Source organism: Odontomachus brunneus, unplaced genomic scaffold (assembly GCF_010583005.1).
Source record: "Odontomachus brunneus isolate Ranch 3 - 2012 unplaced genomic scaffold, Obru_v1 Obru_scaffold_009, whole genome shotgun sequence".
NCBI classification, from domain to species: domain Eukaryota; kingdom Metazoa; phylum Arthropoda; class Insecta; order Hymenoptera; family Formicidae; genus Odontomachus; species Odontomachus brunneus.
In genome coordinates, this window is record NW_022639459.1 from 3370831 (window position 1) to 3392302 (window position 21472).

The 21472-nt window shown below is 39.9% G+C and overlaps 1 protein-coding gene across 4 annotated transcripts in view; it reads left to right on the forward strand.

The window, feature by feature from the left end:
- The window catches only part of LOC116854154 (trichohyalin), a 75585-nt gene that overhangs the window by 8330 nt on the left and 45783 nt on the right, over positions 1 to 21472 (forward strand). The window contains exon 1 of one of the 4 annotated variants that reach the window (XM_032835798.1): positions 3926 to 4115. The exons of 1 other annotated variant lie outside the window; for it this stretch is intronic. The gene's annotated coding sequence lies outside the window, so the exon portion shown is untranslated. Of the gene's footprint in view, positions 1 to 3925; positions 4116 to 6882; positions 7181 to 21472 lie in introns of those variants that run through there. 2 more of the 4 variants (XM_032835794.1, XM_032835799.1) reach the window with 2 other exon arrangements.

Genomic DNA, 21472 nt, shown 5'->3' on the forward strand with positions numbered 1-21472 from the left:
AGAGAGAGAGAGAGAGAGAGAGAGAGAGAGAGAGAGAGAGAGAGAGAGAGAGAAGTATTGAAGGAAGGTACAACTGTCATTACTTGCCTGACTCGTTTTCTCTTGCGTATTATCGATAATCTTGGTAAAAATGCAGAAACGTTTCCGTTGCCGCAATTAAATTTAAACGCGAAGATTCTACGCATAACGCCGCGCACACTATCGATGTTTCGAGATAATCGATCGAGATAATATTACCGGCGTTATTAAAAGGAAACCAGCTTGCGATAGCTGAACTTTCCGATTGCGCTGTTCTCTCAGGCTAAAACAGGCTCTAGTCGAGATTAACTCGAGATTAGATTATCATGACGAGGTAATGACAATCGTCTCGCGTTAATTGTTTTTTTCATTGGACTCTTTTCCGATATGGAAAACAATTATTCGTTTCCCGCATTTTCTAAATATTGTCGCTTATCGAAAGCGCTATTGTTCAGTCGAGCTCCGTCGGCGATAATTCTGACGATGTTAGAAGTCGACGCGAAAACCTGACTGATTAAGTCAATAATCATGCCTTTTTTATTACTTATCTTCGTGCAATTACATAGTTAGTTACTTATTTTGGGCTTGTTTTTTTTTGCGCTGACTTCTAATATCATTTAAACATCAAAATGAGATTGTAGATACACACGAACGTTAATCCGAAATTATTTCACTCTTTAGGATTTTTGAAGGAAGCTCATTTTTATTACAATTTATTTCGTAAAAATTTAAAAAATTTTATTTTGCTAAAAATTTTCGAAGTCGATTAAAAATAATTGCCGACGCTGAAAATATTGTTATATAACTTCTGAAACTGGACAGAAGAGTAGAGAAATACCATGAGTAGATATGCATTTAACGAATGTAGATATCTTTATCAAGATATTTAACGAAGTTGCCAGTAAAAGTGAAGTAATTAAAATGAAAATTATCGTTTAAAAATTCTCTCGGGGCCGACGCGAAGTTGTCAGAAGTCATAAAGATATTATTACCTTGACTTGTGTGTACGAGTACCACACCTTTTAAAAAGAATATGCATGATACATTTGATTGATAGTGTTATAATCTACTTATTATCTTTTCTCTCTCTCACTCTCTCTCGTCATGCTTATACGTACACCTTTATAAATTCAATTTACCAGCATTACGTCCGTTTTATCGCGGAAGTATCTCAAATAGGTTATCAGAATTCTTTGTTACGTACCCGATTTCTCTCATTAATTTGGGAATGAAAGCAGCGAAGTGTTCGTTAAAGTGTTCGTTAATCTGTGGTATTTTCAAAATTACACTCGCAAACACCATGATCCCTACGCAAGATCTTACTCTGACATCCACGAGACCTTTCCAATTTGTTTAATCACCGGCTAGGGTCAACTCGATTAAACAAGGTCACTCGCCCGACCGAGAATCCTCCATTATGTCGTTGTCTTTCTTCACCACTCCGCACGATCGTATTCCCTGCACGTTGTTCGTAAATTTCTCGCGCTCAAAATCGCACAATCGCATTCCTTCCGCGCATTTATTTCAGATCAAGGTGAGTTTGTCCGAATTTGCATACTTTATGCTTGTTCGGTATATTATTTACATCCTACTTATATTAGTCATTTTATCCGAGTTTGTCAGAATAGCCTGAAATTCGATAACTCCATTACTTTCTTGAAGATCCGGGAACATGTAGAAGTACACAAGACGAAACTTTTATTTTTAATCGACTTCAGAAACAAACTTTTAATAAATAATTGAAAAGTATAAAATAAAAAATGTTAAAAAGTATAAAATAAAAAATTTTTAACAGAAATAGACCATTTTTTCAGAAATTCCAAAAGTCCTGAAAAGAAGTATGTAATAACTTTGACTCAATATTCCTATGTACCTATAATCCTATTCTAATATTCTAAGGATATTAGAAATTGGCGCGAAAAAGATAAATTAGGTAGATAACTAACTATACAATCTTAAGGAGATAAATAATAAAAAAAGGCATGATTATCGACTTAATAGTCAAATTTTTGCGGAAATAATCAAAATTATTTCATACTTTTGAAGGCTTTTGATGTTTTGGAAAATGATTTATTTTTGCTAAAAACATTTTTTTTTATTAAATAATTACATCTACGTGGAATTATATATCTGTATCGAGCAATAATATTTACAGATATGCGTGAATTATACGCGAAATATTTGTCTGTGTGTGAAAACATATTTCTGTTGTATATGCAAGACTTACTCGTTAATCACGATAATAGAAATATTTTGTAAACTTCGAGTAAGCTGCTAAGTTTAACTGATACAAGGAAAGAAAACAAGCAGTCAGGCACAAACAGTTATATAAAGTATTCTCGTCTCGTCTCGTCAGCCCGCAAAATTACGTCGAATCGCAATTTACATTTCACAAAAGGCTCGCTTATATGCTTGTGTACGGGTGCGCGTCTCGTAAAAATCCTCCAAAGTTTATATCCGAAGATGCATCGTTCGCACCGCATATATGAGAACGATTGTTCTGTGTTTACGCAATGATAAATCAGATATCCAGTGTTAATTATATGCATCTGGGAGCACGTCTTAATCCTTTCGTAACTACCGCGAGTAATTATGGTATCTCTCGCGCGATACCTCCTCTACATCGGAAATAAATTATACCGGTTACGTTAAAAATATATGCGGCGAGTAAATTATTAAAATGAATCATAAGAATTATATGATTTACAAAAATCTCTCTCTTTACAAAACGAAACTATTTGCAGCTCTTATATCCTATGCTTGTTTCGTTTGTCATTTACGTTCTGTTATATTAGTGGAAAGTCAGAGGAGGATTCCTTAATTCATCATACGTTTGATCCACTTTACGCTGCGTGAGTCTTTTTTTTTTTATATGTGCACTAGATCGTGTCACGATAATCGTGACCAACGGCCTCTTCTCGTAAGACGGATAAGCCTCGGCTCGAGGAGTTGACCAACCGCGATTTTGCAAACGGAGAGAAACCCGCCGTTTCTAAATTAACATTCAGCCCGCGCTGCGTTATCCTTCCTACGCGGCGTATCCTCCTCGCGCGATATTCCGCGCGCGGATCAGCGCGGATTTCGCGATCCGTCGATTTTGCAACCGACACGCGCACATCGATACGCACACTCGGGAACGCACTCTGCATGCTCGCGGAACATTAACGGTGACCGCGGCCATCGCTGCGGTTGTTTGACGATGTAAAAGAGTAGAAGCACTCCTGACATTTTTTCGGTATGATCGAGCACACGGAGATAAGAAATCCGCCGGCGCTTCGGAGGAACGTTGTATTCGTTGCAACCATAATATTCGCATAATCGAAAGACAGATTGTTAAGATTGTTAAGTGGATGTGGAATGTTTCAATCGAGGACACAGAATTATGTGTATTTTCTGCACGGAAAAGAATTAACCAAAGTTAAATACACTGAGAAAAAAATACTTGAAAATTTATTTATACATGGAAAAAAAATTTGCTAATATATGGATAATTAAAAATATTAATTGCAGGAGCAAATTTTCTTGCTTCCATAGTAAAAGTTATTTAGTTGTGATAGCTAAAAGATTTGCTAATATATATATTATTAATGTATAAAAATACTGCTAATATATATATTAATAATATATATATTAGCAAATCTTTTAGCTATCACAACTAAATAACTTTTACTATAAAAGCAAGAAAATTTGTTCCTGCAGTTAATATTTTTAGTTATCCATATATTAGCAAATCTTTTTTTCCATGTAGTATATAAAGTTTATTCCTGCGAAACAAAGTTTATTTCTGTAAAATAAAGTTTATTTCTGTGAAATAAACACACATGAAAATAAATTTTCAAGTACTCTTTCTCAGTATAAGAGGAAAAGTTTGATGATCACATAAACAAAGAGCAAAACAAGTTCAAAAGTTAAGGATTTTTCTTTCCTCTTCGCTGCTAAGTAAACACGTTCGTTAATGTAACATCGTGACATACGGTCGATCATTATTACAGCCACGTGAACTCGTCCACGGTGAAATGGACATGCTTTCACCAATTACGACCAACGACGAAAGTGATATTTTTCTGCTGCAACTCTACACGCAAATTTCAGCCGAGGTATTGCATAATGACAGACACTCTCTTTCGGGAAATTAACTATGTTAGTACAGCTGTGGCTGCCCATTGTAGTATTCAGGAGAAATTGCACTTCTCTTAGAGGAAGAGCATGGCTTCCTTTCAGAACTACTCACGCGTTTATAACTGGTCGGGATCTACAATACAGGCATTTCGAGTAGAAATGGTAATTTTCTTCAGCTAATCATACTTTTTCGAAGAAGTAACAGATCTTTTGCTAAGTAACAGAAGTTATTTCGCTGGTATGTTTACTTGACTCTCAAGACAGTTTGCAGATACTTGAAAATTTCGTCAATCTCTAAGAAATACTCGAAGCAAACAACTTCACTTACAGTATGTACTTTACCCTAGTGGTTGGGAAAATTATTTAGTTTTTTCCTTTTTTGTAAGTTTAGGAACCTACCCGTCTCGTCCATTGGGAGAGTTTATTTTCCAATAAAAGCGCTCTTTCATTGGACAAGAAGGATAGGTGTCTAAACCCGAGTTGAAATTTTGACCCTATGTTGAACCTTGAATTCTATATCGCAGTAGGAACTAAGATAGCAAAGTAGATTTAATTCTAATGATATAATTTATTCCTACTTTGACCCTGATGCTATCTGAAATTTCCGCTTTTGCTTTCTTTAGCGTCAAAGTAGATTGTATAATAATAGGATCTTAGGAAGCAAAATAAGTTCAGTTGCGAAACTCTATTGAAGCTTTAGCTCCTCCATAGAATATATGTATTTTATTATATTAAAAATTTAATAAATAACGAAACAGAAACGTCAAATAGCATACAAAATATATATTTTATTTGTTACATATATTTCAGACATCATCAGGGTCAAAATAGGAATAAATTATATCATTAGAATTAAACCTACTTTGGTATCTTAGCTCCTACTGCGGTATAGAATTCAAAGTTCAACATAGGGTCAAAATTTCGACTCGGAAAGAGTATCAATATCATCAAAATAGGTTTCACCTAGATTACTTAAGTAAGCTCAAATTATTCTTAAGAGCGTCAAAGTAGCGTCAAAATTTTGACAAGCTAGAGTTAAAGGTTCAAAAGAGAAGTTAATGAGTATCAATATCGTTAAAGTAAGTTTTACCTAGGTTATAAACCGTCTAAGTAGACACAAACTATCCTTAAGAACGTCAGAATAGCAACTCAAAATTTCGACTCGGGAAGTTATCAAAAAAAAACCAGACAACCTTTCCGATCACGAGTGCATACCTGTGCATCTCGCGCGTTGGCCCCGCACACGAAACACACCGGAAGAGTAATCAGAGGATGAAGGTAGACGCGACGGCGAAGCGGCTATTTGCGATCGGTGCTATTAGCGCATTGCATCGTACACCTACGCGATTGCACACACACGCGGTGGGGATGATACGTGCCTACAATACAGACCGGTCACGGAAGTGGTACCTCTGCGACGTTTCGAAGTGAATGAGCGTGCAATCATACGGCATTACATACGGATGTTTTGTGTGCTCCCGCGTGTGTCTTAAGGTATACATCCTATTTTCGCCCTGTCACTATTGTTTGACCATACGTTCGTCGGGAAGTCTGGTGAAGCAGGCTTGTGTGCTGTTTACTATCGACATAACATTGCATCTCGTGTGTAGCTCCGTTAGATTATCTCGAGATTCGCGCGAAAAATATATATTTGGAAATTATTATTAAGAAAATATTCTTCGTCGAAGGTGACCATTACAAAGAAAGAAGGTGAACTAAGCGATAGTTTTTCTTAGGTGTAGAATGGTATTTTTCTGTGCGTAAGATCTCAAGAATTATCAAAATTATTGATTATTTTCTAGATTACGATGTTTTATCTCAACATGAAATGTGTACATATGTTTTATGTTAAAAGTATAAATATTCGTATTTGAGAAGACCAAGACAATAAGAATGCCCAGAATTGGGTATGTGTCCAGGCATTGGTATTTTTACCATAAAAGCTGCACGAATTCACAAATTCCCAGGTAGCAGACTCACATCAAAATGACGTCTAAATATGGTCAATTTATAACCAAAAATGAGCAAAGAATGATAAAAAATGTCGTTAAAATGACAGTCTAATGTCGCAGATCGATGATGACATTTTAAAACGACTTAATGACGTTTTAGTCTCTAAACGTCAATAATATGTCATTAAGACGTCATATAGAAACGTCATTAAGACGTCACAAGGACGTCACAAGGATCTTAAAGACGTCACTTGACGTCAATCGACCAGTTATGACCAGTTTTTCACGTTATTTTGACGTGAGTCTGCTACTTGGGTTATCATAATTATTATTTATTACTGTTTCATGATACTCAGGTAGAACACAAAATTATTTCGATGTTAAGATGATATCATTTTGACATTATTGTCATGAAATTGTCATGAAAATGATATTATTTGACGTCATTTTGACTTTTATATGACTTTGTGTTCTATCTGGGTATCGCATTCGCATCGAAAACAGCAGAGATTTTCACAGTTAGATGCACTTTCATGAATACTTTAGCCCGTGCGTTTTCATCGAAACGTGATTTTCACTTTAACGGGATCTTACATCGGCAGCGCACATATGGGATGTGTAAAAAGATTCAACAATTGTATGTGTAACATTACGCGTTCTTTGTGCACGCATACACGCGCGCGCGCGCGCGTGCCCGCTCTCCCGACGTAATATCGTACCCACCTGCGAATACCGAACTGTTGACCAATCGCGCCGAGTGGTTACGCGCCATCTATAGTCGTGCACCGACGCCGTCTTGCCCGGCGAGTAGCGCGTTAGTTGGTGCACGACCGTGGTGCGAGCAGTACGTGTGTTCTCCGAGCGGTCAGAGAGAGAAAGAGAGAGAGAGAGAGAGAGAGCGAGAGAGCGAGGTATTGCGTTCATCGTCCGAGAGGAAGAGGGAATCAACGCGCGTACAGTACGGTGCGAAATTCCGCCGCGGATTCCGTTTGCGAGGATCTCGTCGCGAATCAGTCCGCGCGTACGAGCTTCCTCTATTAATTGTCTAATCGTCCTGAGGGATGTATCCGATGCTTTGATAAGGACAACAGGTAAGAGAATTCAAAGTCGAGACAGCACAAAATCTTCAGAGAACGTTCTGAGACGTTCTTAGAATGTCCTTAGGACATCCTTAGAATGTTCTTTGAAGATTTGTGCTGTATAGGAGGATGGACGAGATTCGCGATGACATAATTTCCTGCCGACTACGAGTCGCCACGATTCGCGACGAAGGTCCGAGCCGCGCACCTGTTCACACAAGGCATCCCCGTTTGACACACGCGTAAAAACATATTGTCAACATTGCGGGAAGATTTATCAAGGCGCCCGCTGGAGGAGGGGGGAGGGAGATATCGGAACGAAACATCTCACGGCGCGTGCAGGAAGAAACGGAGAAATAATGAATGCACACGGAAAGATGATAATTTTATCCTTAACGGAATCCTTTTGCGTACAGCTTCAAGAGAACTCTTCTAAAGTCAAAAGGAAAATCTTCTGTCGATTAGTATGTCAAGGATCTTTAAGAGCCTGCACACGGACGCGTTGTAGCGCAATAAAGTTAAAACTACCTTGACGAAATATTTCGAAAGTTAACAAGTCTACATTCTTTATCAGTCACAAACTTAAAATATTATAATGTACAAAGCGAGTCTAACGCTATTTTCTCAGATATCTCTGTTGGTTTTCCTTGATATTATATTAGAGGAAAATATGTCAGAGAGGAATGAATTATGTGCGGTTGGGAGGGATAGACATTGTGGTCAGCCAATCCTTCCGACCACAACGATTTATTCCTCTAACAAAAAAAAGCTACATAGATATTTGAGAATTCAATGTTAGACTCACTCTGTAAGTAATATTCAAAGCACCATATTAGTTCTCTACATTAGAAAAGGCATACTCTTTCGGCAAAAGGTTTCGCTTAAGATGTAAGGTTAACAGAAAATAACATTTTTACTGCTAAACTTCTCTTGTTTTGAGTGTTGGAATATTCTCCTCTTGGTTTTAGGAGAGTCCTCTTGAGGTCGTGGATAGGAAAATTGCGCCAAAAACATCATATTTTTTTGAGTGTAGAATTTTATTATTTAACGTCGCTATTAGTTTATCTCTCTTATTTAACTGATACGACACTCGCGACGTTTATGACGTTATCGCGTTTCGGGGATTTTAAATATTGCGCACTCCGTGTGCGATTCACCTTAACGTAACCTCGGGACTGACGAATATGTTGTTCGTTCTGTTCCGTGAAATCTGCATATGAGATCGGGCACATATCGATCTGCGAGTTGGCAAGCGAATTGGTCGTTGCGCGTCGGGGCTGCGCTGCACCGACGATCGAAGAGAAAGAGAGAGAGTTGCCCAACTTTAACGAACTATTCCCCGTCCCTTCGTAGACTTTAGTCCTAGCCGCGAGTCGGACCGAGAACAAAGAGCGAGGTCGTCGACTTGAAGGACCTCGAGCTGCGTGAGACGATTCATGCCCCGCATCCTAAATATTTACACAGCCGGATTCGCGTTAATTAAGGAAGGCGGAAGTGTCGAATGGGTCGTGGAAAGGACACCGTAGGTTGCGACGATGATTTATGACGATTATTTCGTGTATGCCCGCGTTGCCGCTTGGCAGAAGCTCACAATTAAAATATAATTAGAGTGAACGAGTTGAATTATAATTATAATTTAGTATAATTGAGCATTTGCTTGGGATTCGTCAGGTGATTCGTCCCTCGACGACAGATATTTTACTCGACCTGCACGCGAGCAAGATATAGCAGAACGGTTGTGTACCGAAATGGATCCCGACACGTGCACTTTTGATCCGACAGAAGCGAAGGTGGTCGAAGAATGCGCAAAGAATGCGCGGAAGAAAGCGGTCGCGATAGAGGTCAAAACTAATTGTACGCGATATGACTTTCTCCCGACCGCACGACTAATTTAGCGTTGAATTTGGATGGTCACACGGAGTCACGAAATTCTAACGCGCACTCCGCGCCACATTAACTTTCAGCTTCAGATATCTCGGCACGATTAAGTCCCAATTAATTGCTGAGTTCTGATTTGCTTACGGCTCATTTGCATTCGACTTCAGTCCAGAGTTTTTTTTATCTGGATCTTGTCTGGATCATCTGGATTTTGTAATTACTTCCGCGCGTTTAAAATTAAGTCTCCTCCCGATATTATTGACGGCCCAATATTGAAGCAAATTGCGCTGCTTTCATAGTTTATCTCTGAATATTTATTGTCGGTCGCGTCAATGTGCCTTGGACATCATGTATGGACTAAAAATAAAGCAGAACACGGGGACCCTCTCGATCTGTCGTTCCAACCAATTGCTCGACTCGCTGGCGCGTAATACAGACCCTGAAATTATCAATTTCATCATGCACATACGCGCACACATGCATATACAGCTCGGGCTGTTCTTTAATATCGCGTAATAATCGTTACATCTAATAACATCTTTACGGGACGACGAAATGCCATCGATCGATGATATTTGTGTGTTAACTGTTGCGCGATAATTTCCCATTCTCGCTGTGGCAGTCAATGACGAGGAGGGGAGACCAGGGCTATATAGCCCCAGGGATATGCCTCGTGTGCTTTTTTAATATTTATCTTGAGAGGAATAGTGGGTACAAAATCGCGAAATGGTCCTTTTAAGACATAAATACTTTTCGTTAACTGAGTTTCGTTAAAATCGGGATAATATTAAATTAAGAAATAAAAAAAAAACTGATTTGATAATAGCGTGCAAAATAAATTTTGGAGCCTCTCGAGATTTTGCATGAATATTCTCTACTGTGATTGAATAAAATTAAACGATGTGTTACCAGCAAGAATGAAATTTCTTGGAAGTGTATGATACACTATTTCTGGTAATAAATACAATTTTTACTTATAAATGACTGAAATAGAGCATATAAGCGGACGAAGTAAAGTTAGCCCATAATTAAGGCCCGGCAGAAGAACTGTGGAAATCTCTTACGGAGATTCTAGAACTACTAATCAAGATACATATTTTATACGAGGTCTTCTTTACCCTGTATTATTAAGCAACTGAACTCAGTGCGGGATAACTGCGTCGCTGCATGTTCGTATTTTGGTTATTACAAAACAAAACATACGTTTAACAGAGTGACGGGCATTAATACATGGAAGAAGGTTGCCTCTATCATGTTCATGTTAGTCAGTTGCAACAATTAATTGCCTAAGAAGTTGTAATCTCGAAATTCTAAGATATAGGATATCCAGCTTCGGTCTCGCCTTATCTCGCCCGAAAAACTGACCGTTGTCGCACAGTTTCTCTAAAATCTGCGTCAAGATTAGTCGTAGCGCGTGTCGTAATGCTTTATTGTCCCTTTCCTGTGTGAGAATGACGTCGTTGGGACGAACGGAGTCCTTGCCCGAGCCTAGAGCTTCGCCTTCGAATAACAAATTCTCTTTGCGTGTGCCTTCTGCCGTTACACTCCGTGGAAGTCCCTGAATTGTCGGAAGTTCACTGAGAAAATTAAATATGTGAAATAAAACATATGCAAATTATATATAATCGGCAAATTTATCGAAGGAAAGAATTAATTGGCAAGCTTTCTTATGGCAAGAGAGGGATTTGGCCTTGAAATGAATATCACATTCATCGTACATATAAGTAGGCGCTTTTATCCTCTTGCTTTTTTGACGGATTATGGATGATGGGTGAGGATTATTGAATACCCGAGGTATCGTGAGGAAATGGAGAAACCGGTCTTTTTCGGTCGAGCATCACAAATTTACTGTTTTATCACACTCGTCTCCGTACCGCGCAGTTTTATTCGATTTCACGTGAGACAAGACACTCTTGCCCTTTCGACTCTGAGCCGCGAGTATTCGCTCGTACCTCTGGCTAAATACTCACTTAGCGACTTCGCGAAAAAACCCTCAATGTAAACAACGATCGCGAACTTCAGCCGAGCTGTAGAACGGTTAAGCAGTAACGGAATCCGTTTGATGCGCTTTAATGTATCCATCAAGTTAGCAATTTTAACCGCTCCGATTATTAACGTTCCGTTATGTCGTAAAATACGGCTTTATTTGCACTCCCAACGTTGTAATATGTTTTTTTCATATATTCCAGACAAGAAGATTATACGTGTACCGACCACTCTTAGGCCCGTATTAATAGTCGGTACTTGAAATTTATCTCACGTGAGATGTTCAGGTTTTATTTCAGGATTAAATCTAAATTTGTCAAGTAAATCATATGATGTATACGACATTATATTTGCAATCGCTATCCCACTGAAAAATTCACATCTAACTCCAAACTTACATCTGAAAATCTCATTTGATAATTATTAATATGGACCTTAAGAATAGTTTCTGACTCCATACGAGCGAATGTTTCAATCGGTTAGAGTGAATATGTTCACGTAACAGTGAAACGCATCAGATTCACTCTTCAATTTGAAATGAAATTTCGTTCTAGGAAATTTAGAGAATACAATCGAGTTTTTTGCCTGATGCTCACGTAACAGAAAATTCAATTGCACTAACGGAGTCATTTTTTCCCGCGTACTTGTGCAGATAAAAAATGTAACGCGTGACCGATGTACCGATGATGTTACGTACGGGCGCCATCGCTCCTCGATCGGTGTATACCAATGTGCAAGGATGAAGCATCTGGCGCAGTGACATGACATTCGATGTGAACAGTTTTGTTGTTCGTTCAATCGAGTTTGCGAGTCCGACAGGCGACAGAAACTTCACTTACACTAATGGCGTTGTTTTTCCGTGCGAGATAAGATTCTTTTTCCGCGAAATACTCTCACGGAATACCCCACGACTCGCACAATATCCCCACGGGATATCCCCACAATGTCCCGCAATTTATTTAAACTTCTCCGCGTTTAAGAGAATCCTACTCACTTCGGGGAATTCTCCAAAATTTCTCTGCTGAAGTGACAAAGAATAATGACAATGCCGTGACGCGATTGTGCGTTCTACACGAGTCAACGAGAAAATAAGCGACTACGAAAGAGAAAGAGAGAAACAGAGAGAGAAAGAGAGAGGTGTGCGATTAGCAACCGCCACTTTGAACGGAATTGCGCGCTGGACACTCCTCGGGATTACCGCCAGATAATCGGTAAGACTACCACAAGGAAGTAAGTGCGTCGCGTTCTGCCAGCAAATCAGTGGCAACTTAATAACGCGCACGGTGTCTCCCGAGCGACGATTCGCCGTAATGTGTAGGTACGCGGGGACGGCCTCATGAATTTCGTGTTTATTTATAATTAGGTGCCAATCGTCGTCCAACACCTAATTCCCATTGTCGACCCACTGATTAGACGTTACATCGGAGATCGTTAGGTGCCGTTATAGCCTGTGGACACAGCGACCCTACTTTTATACCTGTCGCAGTGAACAGGTAGACGCAGCCATCTAATGTCAAGGTTGATTGCCGCGAGACAACCTTTAGGAATTCTTATCAGCACGCTCTCTTTATCGCGGTGTGAGCAAACGTGATTTTTCTCCCCTTACACGTACGACGTGCGCTGTCGTCTTGCATGCGTGTGTGTGCGTGTTTTAAAACAACAATTTCTTGAATAATTTTAGAGTGAAATTTTTTATTTTTTTTTTTTATTCAAGAGAAAGCCTTAGACTCTCTCTGTCTCGCTTATCGATTGTCGCATCTTTCTTTATATCACGCGCTAAAGTTCGCTGCGTTAAATATTTCATGTTTAAATGATTAGTATAGTTTCATGGTTTAATCATATTATTGCTATTTTAGATTAGAGATTTTACTGGAAAAATAAAACCAGCACTGAGTCGTTCGAGTGATTCTTGACGAGTAGATTCTTCACTCTGAATCGCGCAGTGAATATCTTCACTCACTCGGATTTGGAGAGTGAATTCACACTCCACTGTCACAGAAACATATTTATTCTAATCGATTGGATTATTTGCAAGAATCCACTCTGAGCTGGAGTGAAACCTTGCGATTTTGAGTGGCAGTATCCTTACCATCACTTTGACTAGTGATATCGCCACTTTTCATTCGTTTCAAGTGATATTTCACTCCAAGAAATTTAGAGAGTATGTCACCATTAAGAATACTGATAAACAAGAGTGGTTGCAAATTTGTTTCGGCGTTGGCTCCACTTTCTGTCGTCTTTAATACGGTGTTAAGTTCATATAAACTCGACGGGCGGGCCGGCGATGCAGAGAGCAAGAACCAACTTAAAGTTGGTCAACGACTTTCGACCGCTTAAAGTAGCTCTCTTCTTTGAGTCACTTGTTGTCGCGCGACCGTCGCGACGTCATTATCTTGCTGCTCTCTTCGATCGTGTCTAACACTGCGTTTACCTGGTTCCAGCCTTCTTCAATTACGTCGGCGAATACCTGGACGAAACGGCTTCGCAACGCTCCGTTACGCGGAACGTATACGGAAGTGTGTTTCGCGGAATAATCTCCCGCATTCCGGAAGTTCCATCCAGATGATTCGCGGATTACGTCACAGTTGCGCGCGAATGCGGTAATTAATCGCGGGAAGGTGAACATTGGGCGCATCGCGAAGCGGCGTTATACGCGAAGCTGCACGAAATTTCCATGGAATTTGTTGCATTCCGAGGAGAATCGCGAAACGTGCTTCTACTCGATTCTCGCTTCCGCGACGAGGACGTAGCTCGTGGCTTGAAATCGACGGAATTTCAGAGTACAACCGTGTACTTCCACGCACAAACAACACGTGCGAATAGACGCGTGACATTTGTAAAATTCCATAGGCCAGTTCTGTGTTAAACGCGCAACTCTCTTCGTGGTTGAGAAATTGCGCAACAAGAAATTAAGTAGATCTCTTACATCGAAATTCGTATTTCGATAATAATAATAGAAAAAACTGTTTATTTTTCTCTAAATTGCTTAGAGTGAAATTTTACTCGAAAAGCAAAGTGACTACCAAGTCACTCGAATTCCGATGATTTTTCCCTCAGAGTGAATTCTTTCCTCTGAATTGTCAAGTGAATATTTCCACTCGAAATTGAAGAACGAATCTGATGTATTTCGTCATCGCAGGAACATATTCATTCTAATTGAAGCATTCGTTCTAACTGAAGCTCAGAGTCTAAGCTTGTGAGTGAAATATTCACACTTGCGATTTTGGGTGGCATTTCCGCTAATGCTTCGAGTGAAAATACTGCCACTTTCCACTCGCTTTGAGTGAAATTCCACTTCAAGAAGTTTTGAGAGAGTACTCTCTTTAACTTTAAAAACAAGCAAGACGTGATCGATGGTTAGGTTAGCTCACAGGTGTGTTAAACGTCAGTAACAAGACTTTTCGGAAGAAAAGTTTGGAAAACCATTTGAACGTTTATAACTTTATAGTAAGAAACGTAGACTATATATTTTGTTTGCAAATATCACTTGACATATTTGTGAGTTAATGCATCGTGGAGAATACTTATCGCGCAATTTTCATTTTAACAAGTGTCGCCAGACGATTGTTTGTTCAAAGTTATCAAAACACGTCCAAGACATTATAATATTAACTGTTGCTAAAATGCACTGTCAAGGGGAAAACTGTCTCATAGAAACTAACGTTTTGTTTGGCGGAGACGACGAGCAATCTAGCAGTCTTCTTAACTTCGTTCGCTGCTTCGCGACACGTCTCTCTTCATTGCTTGCACGAGGCGCGGTACGGCTCGGGTAACCGGCTCTGGAGTAGAGAATAGGGAGAATAGAGAGAATAGTTCGTTTGGAAGTGAGATTCTAAAAGGGAAGACCTCCGCCGCGCGCGGAATCGACTTTCCCATCTCCGTCGTCTACGGCGGTCGTCGGCGACGACTCGCGAGAGAGATCACGGTATCGCGCAATGACGACGGCAAACCGTTACGCCGGCGAGACGAAACCAACGTGCAGAAGCAACCGCGAAAAAGTCAAAGCGCGCAGCACCCTCTCTCTCTTTCTTTCTCTCTTCTCTCCCTCTTTCTCTTTCTCCTTTGCACGCGGCGCTTTCGCACCTCTCCTCTCGTAAAGTCAAGTTTACGGTAGACCGGTGCGTCGTACGATAGGCGCGACTTTACGCAACGCGCACGTCGTGCTTGTGTGTGCCCGCTACTTCTTTCTCTTTACATTTATTTTGTGTCTCTCTCTCTCTCTCTTCCTCTTTCTCAGTATGAAGTCGACACGAGGAAAAACACATTCAGGTGATGCGAAAATTTCAGCGACGCAATCTTAGAAAATAGCGAATTTTTCATAATTGAAAACAAAAGAAAAAACGAAATTAGGAGTCTGACAAAAATGAAGCATCGATCGATCATTTTACGAAAGTTGTTTGGAATCTGAAATGGAATATTGGAAAACAAGGCAAGTGAAGGGATAAATATCGTCAGCCAACCAGCTTTTCAAGTTTTCTGAAGGTTCATTTATTTTTTTTTTTAAGTTTTTATACCACGTTTTTTTTAGTTTTTATCCTCACGTGCCTCTGTCTCTTTCCACTTTCTCTATTAGCACCTGCCTTTTTTCTGTATATAATATCGTGATGAGCCAAACCAGTTTTCAAGGTTTTTTCTCAGTTTACATCTTTTTAGAGTTTTTTTTATTATTTACTACAAGATATTAATGGACCATCATTTGTTAGCGGACCAGAAGTTGAGAACGCCTGACCTCGGTGCGTTTGCTTGAAACTTCCTCTTAAATGTCTAAATTTATTTGCTGAAAGTTTCGTGAAAATCAGTCTAGTGGTTCTCGAGATAATCGCGGACACAAACATGCAGATTGAATTGAGAACGTCCTTTCTTAAAGTCGGTTAAAAACATGGTATCGAAGAAGGAAATTCAGCTGGCCACCATCGTATTCTGTGATTCATAGAACTCTTTTTTCTGCGAATCTCAATCATCGTGATACGAATAGCCAAAATCGAATGTACGACTTGTCATCTGCATTTATTTGTCGTATCACGTGATGAATGATTTGCTCGTCTGGCTGGTTAATACGTAACGCATCGAATGTAATGAGACATATGTGTGGATTGCACCAGATGTTCTTTATCTCCTGTCATATGCGCAAATTCTTCGAATAATTTAGAGTTTGATTATCAACAGCCTTCGGCTCGTAATCGATGTCGAGGAGAAAGATGGTGAAAAGACAGACATCCACTTCGATAAGGAAAAATCGATTGAATATTTAGGAATTATTCCATAAGAATGAGAGAAGTTTCCTTTCGAATGAGAGAAGTTTCAGAGGTGTTGTGAAATCCTCAGCCGTTTCTCAAAGTTGACCTTTAACAGGATCATAACCGATGTCTTAATTACATACATATGTAAGACGACATAGATAGGAGAAAACAACATCCGGAGATTTTGAAATTTGATTGAAAGTTACGTACACACGTTCGGGAGATTAAAATGATGTTTACATTTTTAAATATAGAAAAGTTCGATAAGTTTTATCGAACACAGATTGTTACTTTAATCGCGATTTTTTTCTTATCCGATCGAGTGGGTTGAATCATGATTTATTTCTTAAAAAGGCAGATTATTATCTGCGTCATGAAACACGCGATGTGAAATCGTTAAGTTGTTAATACATCATCGTCTTTCGGTTTACGTCGAATCTTCCGAGAATAAGAGTGAGAAGTTATTCGGTATCGTTATAAAAACTCGTCTAGAGAGATACATTATTAATAATATCCCTTTGTCGTAAACCACATCGAGAACCGGATTAATAAAAGGAGCTTAATTAGCATTTAAATATCTTGTTCTTAAAATGTCTTTTCTTTCGCTCAAAATTTATTGCACTGCTGTTAATATCCGTTAATATGTTTCCTACCAATCACAGTGAACCTTATTAAATTATCATCGATGAGAGGTCGGTTTATCAATTCAACGGTTAAACATAGCGAGATCTTCCGCATAATTTAAATCATTCCACAACATTTTGAAGTGCCCTGACATTTGTATTCGATATTCTCCAAAATTCTTGGAATATAATTTCGCTCAAAACGAGTTAAAAGAGTAGTTTTTACTCGAAACAAATATTTGAAAAGTGAAAATATTGTTACCTAAAATCACAATAGTGAATGTTTCACTCAAGTTCAGAATAGACTCTGAGCCCCATATGAGCGGATACTTCAATTAATTAGAACGAATATGTTCTTGTGGCGGTAGAATACATCATATTCACTCCTCAATTTCGAGTGGAAATACTCACTCGACGATTTAGAGCAGAAAATCTCTATATGAAAATTACTCGAATTCGAGTGGTTCGGTGGTCGCCCCACATTTCGAATGAAATTTCATTCCAAGAAGTTTAGAGAGTACAGAAGTGTAATATTTAACGGGAGAAACAGTATGATTCACATATAAATTTGATTGTACCAACCAGATTCAATAGTAAAATAATAGGGACAATTAATTATGTGATTATTGCAACAGAACAATCGCTGAGTTACAATGACGATATCTGGTTGCTTCAACTACATTGCGCTTCACGCGCAACTACATTGTTGCAGTTGATGTATCAAGGTAACTGAGTCATATCAACCATACACATTACCATCACACAAATATAACTAGGGTGATGCATTTGTAGCACTCTATGCTGCTCACAATTGAATATTTCTTGTTATGTGCACCATAGATTTTTTTTCCATGTAAAATTCCAAAAGATAAAATTTATCTATACGAACTTTTTAAACGTTATCATTCTTAAAAACGTCTGTTTCGTTTTCTTATTGTAACTTTTTTCTATTTTATCAAATCGCAAAAATATTTATGAAATTATATTCCTTAAAGAATTCTATCCTGATCGAAAAAGAAAATTTCGATAATTATTCCCGGGAGTTATGTGCAAAAGGAGATATACACTAAAATTTACTTCTATATTCAGGGTTCATGTAATTCTGTAATATTTAGGGTTCAAACGTTCGTACGCGCGAAGAAGGCGTTAAAAAATGACAAACAGTGCGACTGCGTGTTTATTGTCAATGTTAATATCAGTGAGAAACACTATTTATCCGGCGAGAAACTATTTGATTACGATGGAAATCTTTTCGAAATCCCCAACGAAAAGACCGAAGTCGGGTATTCGCACGCGAACAGACGCAACCCGTGGAGCGGCGGGCAAGAGAACGTCGAATTATGGATTTTTCCGATCGCGCGACGTGCGAGCGGCTTGCATGACGTTATGCCCTTCGGTTTATTCCGACCTATGTCAATGTACATAAGCGTAACGATTCCCCTACCCGCTAGTTATTTTATGGAATATATGATTACCCAGTTATGGACTATTATTTTGAGACGATCCATCGCATAAAACAGGCACCTCGTGACTTCGCGGACTTATATTCTTGGAGATGGAATATTCCCCTCATGGAGGCGAAGCTCGCCGAAGTTATGAGTCTCACCGCGGATTTCTTTTCCTGCTACGTAGAACACACATCTTGCCAGTTGAGTTCTGGTGAAGGCTTTTGCATTCGGAGATTTCAGAGACTAGAGATATTTTATAATGGTAGATTGTACTTGTCAGATTCCCTGACTAGATTACTTTGGGTTTTCAAATAAATTCACCTAAGTAACGTAACTTTTTAAACACACATTAAAACATGAATTTCGAAAGTATTTCCTGACAAACGAAGCAAAAATACACGACGCCTCAGTTCCTGCACAGTTATAATTTCTCGTTTTGCACACATTCGCGTAAGGAGGCCACGAATTAATTAACCTTGTTAAAGTAAAAGTAAAGTTCGGGATTCGTGAGTGTCTTTGCTACGTATCTCTGAAATCGCGCTGACGAAACGTGCTAAATAGAACTGCCATTTCTGTGGTTTTCATTCGAGCGAATATCAGCGCGATGATGAGAAGTGCCGATAGCGAACGTAGGTGGTAAAGACGAGACGGCACTTTTATGGGAGACGTCGAGCCGGGGTGTTAATGGCCTGTTGGCGCTTTCCTGTCAGGTGCGAAAGCGAGGAGAGCGCGAGGAAATGCGAATACATTTTCCTGCAGGTGTAGACGACGACCGGAAAAGTATCAAGCGAGTTTAGTCACGAGGTTAGCACTTACAGTCTCCCCCTTCGCCGTCCTCGTGATTCGTCCGTTATTCTCCGTGCGATTGCATTTCCGTTTGACGAATATTCTCACGGATATGCATTTATCTACACGTAGCCGCTCACTCGAAACGCATAGACACGCGTAATTGCTTTCCTGTTTTTTTTTCCAATGTGTTTCGAACTCGCGCTTGGAATTTGAATGATCAGTCTCTTGTGACGGTCGCTTTTTAACGACCGACGATACAGCATTGTGCATGAATCTTATACATTTCGCATTTCTTTTATTACAGCACTTACTTCAAGCTTTTATTTTCTTAGCATCATGTGTTCATAGTATGGATGTGTATCTCGTCTTAGTCCGTATTAAAATCAATTTTTTACGCAGTAATTCGCACTGTGATGCAAATTACACCGTCGATCTCTTCAACAAATGATTTTTTCGGAATACAAACGAATGTAAATGAATTTTTTACTCTTTTATTATTTCCTCATCGGCTTTTATATCATTATGGTGAAATTCCTGATTCTTTATTCTTATGTTAAAGAAATTGAAATTGATAAACTCGCGCGTACGCGAAATCAAGTTACAAGTTTTAGCAAAAATCGTTGGATGCAAATTTGCATCCTATGTGTTTTCCGCCGAATATGCTCGAAAGGTTAACGTTGAAGTTTTACTTTGTCACATCCGAGATGAGCCATGGCGTGCACCGTTCGCTGCGGGAGTTGCCGCGTAAAGTCTATCTCTGATTTCGCGTCGGAATCGCTTAAAAGAGCCCTCCAATAAACTAAACTGAGAGAAAAGAAATGGTCAATTTCAATAAAATTATAGTCATTGATAGTGTTAACTATATCCTCTCGTTCTAACAAAAGAGTAATAGTAGCGATATGCACATAAGATTGTTATCATTAACGCCACTCTGCTGGAAATTTAATCCAGTTTTCGAATAATTACTGGACAGTTACAGTTAATTTTTGCTTTGTAACTCAAGTAAAACTATCTGAGATCCCAATTGGGATATAAAGTTTCTCCCCGTAGTTAACGTGCGCGAAAGAGATGCAAAAGCACTTACTGAATGAAAACAAAACATTAAGTAGACAAAAGACCTATTCAGTTGATCAATAATCGAGTCTGCTCATAGAATGAGCAAACAGGTTTGCTCTGGTAGTATTTTATTATCTGTGCATGCTTTCTAATTGAAAATCTTTAATACAAATGAGAATCATAGTACACAGGAAATGTTGAGTGCATAATATGTATAATAATGCGTTTCTCGTATCGACTTGTCATCCGCCACACGTCGCGTTGTTCATCATGTTGAGACCATTTGGCCGCTTGAGTGACTGGCGACTACAGAATTTATTCGAATGCGTCTCTTTCTCTCTCTCTCTCTCTTTCTCTTTTTCTCTTTCTACATGCACTCAGGTGTCTATTCTTGGAGTAATACCCCTTCGTGATCACCTCTTCCGCGACCTTCCTCCGGGAGGCACGGCTATAGAAGAAGCGTTCTGCCTCCGCCGCGATCAGCAGCCCCGAGGTATGCAAGTTCGGTCGATCTGTCTCTTAACGAGCCGCGGAGCAGTCCTCCTTTGAGAAGTAAACGACGTATTAGCGCCAATAAAACGCGTTACGTGCGACGGAGGGATCACCGACGCGCGCGGGTTGCACCAGGCCGGGCTAGCCGGCGACCGCGGCAGGATCGGCATCGACATTAGCAGCTCCCTGTATGCACATAATCGCTTTCGAAGGCACACTGTCGGGATCGGCACACAATATCGCGCGTTGCAATAAACCGCGTGCACGCGCGCGCAAACGTTTCACTCGCGTGACACACTTGACATTCGCCGTCTCTCTTTCGTTCCGCCGGTCGATCGGCCGGTCGCTCGGCGATACATACACCAGCCACACCCGCGGTATGCGTGTGTGCGTGTGTACCTGCTTTATCTTTTCTCGGAGGTTCAAGGATAGGAAGCTAAGCAAGCGGGCGAGCGAGCAGGCAAGCAGCCGGCCGGCGGCCACGGCAGAACGGCGGCGAGGGTTTCGTGACGAGAAGACGTCTGTTTTTCGCGCGATCTCGCCGGCGTTTATCCAGCGCGACCACTACGAACGCCGCTTATAATCGTCGAGATCGTTGTCGTCCCGTATAAGCGTGTAATTTCGCGCGGAATGTCAAAGCTGAAAAATAGGCCGATCAGCAGCCACAGCAGTGGTAGCGGAGCAGCAGCACTCTTTAATAAGCTACGAAATTATGCGCGGCAATTTCTTCATCGGTCGGCTCCTCTTTCTCCATCACCACCTCCCCCTCCTCCTCCTCCTCCTCCTCCTCCT